We start from the raw sequence: 7,897 nt of genomic DNA on the forward strand, positions 1-7,897 counted from the left end.
GCCATTGTAAGGATTTTGGCTTTTAATTTTGAGTTAGGGAGCGGTTCTATGCAGAGGAGTTTTAAACAGAAAAGTTACACGGCAATCTTTTTAACTGGTTGCTATGTTGATAATAGATTTAAGGGCCACGAGTCAAGGAGGCTGTTGAAATAATCCAGACAAGGAAAAGATGGCTTGCACAAAAGTGGTAGCAAAAAGATAATGAGAAGTGGTGTCAGATCGTGGACATATTTTGAAGGTAGAGCCAAAAGAATTGCTCATTGGATTTAAGGAGAGTATGAGAAAAACGAGCCAAATATGGCAGGCACTGGGGGTTGTGAGCTGAGCAACTACAACTGTGTTTCTCAGCCTTTTGCATTATCGTTGCCCCTAAAGATCCTTTTTACATTTTTTTCCCTAATCTCTCAGTCCCCATTGAATTTTAATGCCCAGATGCACTGTATATCTGTTTATGTGCTGCATGTTTTATTCAATACAGAGTTAGGAAGTACTAAAATCTTTGAGGTGCCTGGCTGCCTCAGTTGGAAGAGTGTGCAACTCTTGAACTAAGGGTCATGAGTTTGAGCCCCACATTGGGTGTAGAGATTACTTAAATGAATAAAAACTTACAAAAAAAATGAATGTGTTGTGTATGTTTGGATTTTACGGATTTACAAACCACTGTAGTATCTAAGAATTCCTCATTGCCCAAGAACTACATTCCTCCCTTTTGTGGGGTGACATTGCCCCCATTGAAAATACATGAAATATGGGGCAGCTGGTTGGCTCAGTTGGTTCAGCATCCAGCTCTGGGTTTCAGCTCAGGTCATGATCTCACAGTTAGTGAGATTGAGCAAAGCCTGCTTAGGATTCTCTCTATCCCTCTCTCTCTGCCCCTCTTCCACCACCCTCCTCCCCAATAAATAAATATTAAAAAAAAAAAAAAAAAAAAGAACCTTGAAAATGCATGAACTAGAAGAATGGAGTTGCCACTTTCTCAGATGGACCAGAAGAAGAAAGCGGGAGAAGCAGTCCTGTGAGAAATGAGTAGGAATCAGGATTTCAGTTATGGAAGCTTGAGTTTGAGATATCAGATACATAAATGGCACTAGATATATGAGTCTGAAGTTCACAAGGAAGATCTGGGTAGGAAACATAAATTTAAGAATTTTCAGTATTGGAGCTTCTGGGTTGGTGAGCTCATAATTTGGAGACAGGCACCCAGAGAGGGCCTAGAAGCTCCATGCTCTTCCCCATACCTGGCCCTGTGCATCTCTTCATCTGGCTGTTCCTGAGTTGTATTCTTCTATGATAAAGTAGTGACCTAGCATGTCATGCTACCCAGGGAACTTTCCAAACAAGTACTAAACATCCATCTGATTTCAGAAAAGGAGTAGATGAGACTTGGGTGACCAACAGAGTATAGGCTGGCTTCATTACATGATTCATGAGCCAGAATATTTTCTTCTCTTTAGACGACCTCTTCCAAAAGATTAATAAAAATTATGAAGTATATCTAGGGACCATCCAATAAATCTTTTTCAAATGTAATATATCTGTGTACATAAGGTAGTGTTCAGTGAATACTTGAAAAATGTACAAATTGTTCTTTCATATATGTTCATGAGCTGTATTCTTCACAGCAACAGAGCTCAGTTAAATCCAACTGCAAGTAGGTTACTGTAAGGTGTTTAAGATACACTTTTTTCTAGTCAGTTTTTCTCTTAATATTTGACTTTGCCTTTTCCTTTTGTTTAATAAAGCCTGCATGTTGCCCTAAAAAAAATAGGCAGTATTTAGGGCTGACTGGCAAGAAGAGCATGTAACTCTTAATCTCAAGGTTGTGAGTGTGAGCCCCATGTTGAGGGTAGCAATTACTAAAATAAGTAAACAAGCAAGCAAACAAAACTTTAAAGAAATGTCAGTATTAAAAAGAAAAAAGTAAAGAATTGTGAGTATTAAAGCCATGAGATGGGTAAGGTTGCCTAGGAAATGAATAAGTATAGATAAGAAAAGAAGTCCAAGGACTAAGATATAAGGAACAACTTGCAAAGGATATTGAAAAGGAATGACTAGTGAAAGGAGAACTCAGAGAATAATGTTCTGAAAGAAGCAATGAAAGTTTGTCAAGAAGGAAGGACTAATCAATTGTGTCAGATGTCGCTGTGTAGGTTGCCTGAAGACTGAGATAACCATGGGATTTGGCAACAGAGTGATTTTTTTTTTTTTAGTTTTTTTTTTTTTTTTTAATGTTTATTTTTGAGAGAGAGAGAAAATGTGTGAGCAGGGGAGGGGTGGAGAGAGGGAGACAGAGACTACAAAGCAGGCTGTCAGCACAAAGCCTGACATGGGTTCCAATCCATAAACTGTGAGATCATGACCTGAGCCAAAGTCAGATGCTCAACCGACTGAGACACCCAGGTGCCCTGGCATCATAGTCATCTTGACAAGGGCTGTTTCCAGGAAGTGAAGTGATAGAAGGTTCTAGAGAGAATGGGAGAAGTGGAAATATCCTGTATAGACAGCTCTTTCAAGAAATAAAATCGGGGGTAAGGGGGAGTGCCTGGCTGGTTCAGTTAGTGGAGCATGTGACTCTTGATCTCAAGTTGTAAGTTCAAATCCCACGTTAGGTACGGAGCCTACTTTAAAAAAATAAAATATTTAAAAAATATAAAAAATATGAAAGCAGAGAAATGGAGCTGAAGCTGCAGGGAAATGTGAAATCAAGGGGTTCTTTTTCTAAGATGGGAAATAATTGTAGCCGATGCAAATGAAAAATTGAGGATTAAATATTGAAACAGGATAGAGATGGGACAATTACTGGACTGGTTTCCTTGAGTAGATAGTTCCACAGACAGTTCCTTTCTTGTAATGGGAACGTAAGTAATCTAGTAGAGATTGTAGGTAGATTTGTTGGTGAGAATGTACAGAAATTCTCTTCAGTTGCTTCTTTTCTCAGTGACATAGGTGTGTACTATAGTAAGTCCTGAGGAAACACCCTCTTAAAAAGCTAATAATCTGTTAACTGCCAATTCTGGTGCATTATTTATAGGCTTCACCTTTCACTTTTCTCTTAGCAAGTTTAATAGTTGAAAGACCTCTAGGGGCGCCTCGGTGGCTCAGTTGGTTGGGTGTTCGACTTCGGCTCAGGTCATGATCTCGCGGTTTGGGAGTTTGAGGCCGGCATTGAGCTTTGTAATGACAGCTTGGAACCTGGAACCTGCTTCAGATTCTGTCTCTCTCTGCCCCTCCCCTGTTTGTGCTCTGTGTCTCTCTCTCAAAAATAAACAAACATAAAAAAAAAAAAAACCCAAAAAATTTAAAAGAGCAAGACCTCTAGAACCAGACTGCTGAAATTCAGGCTATGCCACTTACCAGCAGGAATTTTAGATAAATTTAACCTCTGTGATGCTATAATTATTAAATATGTTAACACATGTAGAATGCTTAGAGTAGTGTCTGGGTTAGTAAAAGTTTGATGAGGGGCGCCTGGGTGGCACAGTCGGTTAAGCGCCCGACTTCAGCCAGGTCACGATCTCGCGGTCCGTGAGTTCAAGCCCCGCGTCGGGCTCTGGGCTGATGGCTCGGAGCCCGGAGCCTGTTTCCGATTCTGTGTCTCCCTCTCTCTCTGCCCCTTCCCTGTTCATGCTCTGTCTCTCTCTGTCCCAAAAATAAATAAATGTTGAAAAAAAAATTTAAAAAAAAGTTTGATGATTATGTCATCTATTATTACACTTAAACATTTTTTTTAAGTTTATTTTGAGAGAATGAGTGCGAGTGGGGGAGGGGCAGAAAGGGAGGGTAAGAGAGAATCTCAAGCAGTCTCTGCACTGCTAGCACAGAGCCTGATGTGGGGCTGGAACTCATAACTGTGAGATCACAACCTGAGCTGAAGTCAGACCTTAACCAATTGAGCCACCCAGGCACCCCAAACATTTATTTTTTTTAATTTTAATTTTTTAATGTTTGTTTATTTTTGAGAGACCGAGTGTGAGCAGAGGGAGGAGCAGAGAGAGAGGGAGACACAGAATCCAAAGCAGGCTCCAGGCTCCGAGCTGTCAGCACAGTGTCGGATGCAGGGCTCAACCTCAGAACCGCGAGATCGTGACCTGAGCTGAAGTCAGACGCTTAACCGACTGGGCCACCCAAGTGCTCCTGAAACTTTCTTGTTTTTAAAAAATGTTTACTTATTTTGAGAGAGAGCGAGAGAGCGAGGTAGCGAACATGGGGAGGGGCAGAGAGAGGAAGAATGAGAATCCCAATGGGCTCTGAGCTATCAGCACAGGGCTCAATCCCATGAACTGCAAGATCATGACCTGAGCTGAAATCAAGAGTCCAACACTTAACGGATTGAGCCACCCCAGTGCCCCAACACTTAAACCTTTCTTTTTTTTTTTTTTAATTTTTTTCAACGTTTTTTATTTATTTTTGGGACAGAGAGAGACAGAGCATGAACGGGGGAGGGGCAGAGAGAGAGGGAGACACAGAATCGGAAACAGGCTCCAGGCTCTGAGCCATCAGCCCAGAGCCCGACGCAGGGCTCGAACTCACGGACCGCGAGATCGTGACCTGGCTGAAGTCGGATGCTTAACCGACTGCGCCACCCAGGTGCCTCTTAAACCTTTCTTAAAATGAATTTCCTTTTGCTTTTGTTACATGTACAATCCTTAATCAGACTCTACTAAACTAATGGCTTTCTCTGCCCATTGCTAGTTTTCTCATCCTGTGTTGGCCAAAGTTCCATTTTTAGCCCTTTTGTCATTTCTCCTTATCCTCTCCTAAAGATTAAATTTTATAACCTGCATTCAGCCATATTTTAGCTGGATATCCTACTTATCTTTGATTCCACCCCTTCCATCTAGTTATCAATCCAATAGACTTTTACATAGAAATCTCTTGAATGAGTTCCTTTTCCATTCCCTTGGCCTTCTTCCTAACAGTTATCATTACCATCCTAATAAATTATACATCAATAGTATTGCAATAAGTTTTCCAGTCTAGCTCTTCAGCTTATGCACTATTACCAGATGAACATCTTAATTTCCCTCCGCTCAAAACAAAACAAAAAAAGTGTTCCTTGTTACTTATCAAGTAAGAGCTGTGACTTTTAAGATGCTCTACAATGGTTCCAATCTAACGTCCCAGTATTATCTCAAATGCCTTCTCTCCGAGGTTCCTTGGGCTTCAAACTGTTCTTTGCCTTAAATATATCCTGTCATTTTCTATTTATAATTAATTCTGTTCTTTATGCCTAAGGTGTCCTCTTCCGTTATCAAAATCCTACCCATCTTTCTTTTTTTTTTAATTTTTTTTTCAACGTTTTTTATTTATTTTTGGGACAGAGAGAGACAGAGCATGAACGGGGGAGGGGCAGAGAGAGAGGGAGACACAGAATCGGAAACAGGCTCCAGGCTTTGAGCCATCAGCCCAGAGCCCGACGCGGGGCTCGAACCCACAGACCGCGAGATCGTGACCTGGCTGAAGTCGGACGCTTAACCGACTGCGCCACCCAGGCGCCCCCCTACCCATCTTTCAAGAGCTATTTTAAATTCTTTCGTGAAAACTTCCCTGATCATTCCAACTGGATGGAATTTCTCTTTTGTGCAATAACATTTTCTGCACTGAAATTATCTGTATTTTCTTACCTCCAGGAATATTGCATTGAGTAACATGCAAAAGCACCTTGAAAATTGTAAAATGCTCAACAGCGTTATTACTGAATTGTCTTATTCAAAATAATTATTGGATATCTATATTCCAAAGATACTGACTTTCCCCCAAGATATTTCGGAAATTCATCAAAATAAGCCACATACATGGAAGAGAAATCAGTCCAGTTACTTTATATTCACATTTTAAACCAAGAAAGCTATCTTCTACCTTGATCATCTCACTTTATTCTCTATAGTAAATTCCAAATGACTTTTAAATTCTTCCTGGAATTCTAAAGGACAAATAACTGCCATTAACTGGAGATAATATACTTAATTTCAAACATTATGAAAGGAATTACTTAAGTTCACAATGTATTTCAAGTGAGAACAGCATCTCAAGATAGGAACTACTCTCGGAATCACATTCATTTTAAAGAACTGTCCCTACCACCTTATTTCACAAATGAAACAGCATATGTAGGGGCTAAGAGTTTGGGCTCCAATCAGACCAACCTGGGTTCAAACTAAACTCAATTACTTAGTAGCCATAATCTTGGGGCAAATTACTTATTCACTTTAAGCTTCAGATTCCCCAACTCTAAAATCTACTTTTCTTTTGTTTTTTTCTGATAAAGCAGGCAATGCTTACTGAACACAATGCTGAATACAGTATGGGGGGGTCAAGAAAATTTAAAAACAACAAAAAAAATCTGAGGCACAGGGAGATTAAAGACTTGTTCAAGGCACAGTTAAGCCTCACTACACTTTACAATGAATAATTGTATATTATAGTATAAATATTCTTTAGGCCTTATGCAAATAAATACATTTTCGAAGTTGTATATAAACTACTTACACATTATTGTGATGAATCCTTTAATAAAGCAAAAATATTTCTGTAACAATGAATTTTTCCCCTGGATTTGCTTAAATCAAGTAGTATCAAAAATGAGTTTAATTCTCTAGCTCCAATCTCACAGAATCAGAGATTACTAGCAAGCACCCAGTTCACTGCTGAGTCCTGGCAAGCTTTTCAGATTTCATCCTGCTCCAGGAATAGTTAACCTCACCTGTCTGGATTAAAATTTACTTACCTCTAAAATAAAGAGAGATCGTACTACTCTTTCCTTATGGCCTTTAGCAGTCCCTTCTTTTTCCATCTCTTCTAAAGCTCTCTCACACTGCCTTAGAATTGGAACTCCAGGACTTCAAACACATAATTTTTAAAAAAGGGTTAATTTTATAATGCAGAATGTTTTAACTTTTTTAAGTGTTTATTTGTTTAATGTTTATCTTTGAGAGAGAGAGAGCAGGAGAGGGGCAGAGAGAGGGAGGGAGACACAGAATCCAAAGCAGGTTCCAGGCTCCAAGCTGTCAGCAGAGCCCAATGTAGGACTCAAACTCACTAACCATGAAATCATGACCTAAGCTGAAGTCGGATGCTCAACTGACTGAACCACTGAGGTGCCCCTTAATGTTAATTTTTTTTTGAGACAGAGAAGGAGCGTGAACAGGGGAAGGGCAGAGAGAGGGAGACACGGAAGCCCAAGCAGGCTCCAGGCTCGGAGCTGTCAGCACAGAGCCTGATGCAGGGTTTGAACTCAGAACCATGAGATCATGACCTGAGCTGAAGTCGGACATTCAACCCACTGAGCCAGCCAGGTTGCCCCAGAATGTTTTAACTTCTGATCAAATATCCATTTTCCAACACTATTTCCTGGTAAGCTCCAACTAGAGGAAGTTATGGGAGCTCTAATGGCTCCTGTGTTTGATCCATTCCCTCAACAGGCAACAGGAAATGGAAGTGTAGATCTACTAAGAATTTTGGACTTGAATGAATACTTATGCTGACCTCAATACTCCTAAAATCAAACCAGAAACATTAAGTTCTTAAACAGAACCACATCTAGTCAGATTCCAGGAAAAGAAAAAGGAAACTACACATTGTCTTTTAGAAAAGTTTTTTTTTTTTTTTTTTTTTTTTAATTAGTAAAGAGAGGATATAGGCTAAATTCCTGAATCCTTTTCCATTTTACAAACTGACCCACAACATCCTCCTTGGATTCTCTCTGTGTCCACTTCACCACAACACGTGTTCTCATTTATGCACCTTCTGAGGAAATGATTTCCTGTCCAGACTACTTAGCCCAGACCAGTGGCAATCTACCTTGTGACTCTACTGAAGGTTAACAGATGGACACTCCTTGTCCTACCCTCTTTCACCCATAACACTTTGGGCTCCACTCCACTCCAGGAAAGCAGGA

Source organism: Herpailurus yagouaroundi, unplaced genomic scaffold (assembly GCF_014898765.1).
Source record: "Herpailurus yagouaroundi ecotype Mexico unplaced genomic scaffold, PumYag 254, whole genome shotgun sequence".
Taxonomy (NCBI): domain Eukaryota; kingdom Metazoa; phylum Chordata; class Mammalia; order Carnivora; family Felidae; genus Herpailurus; species Herpailurus yagouaroundi.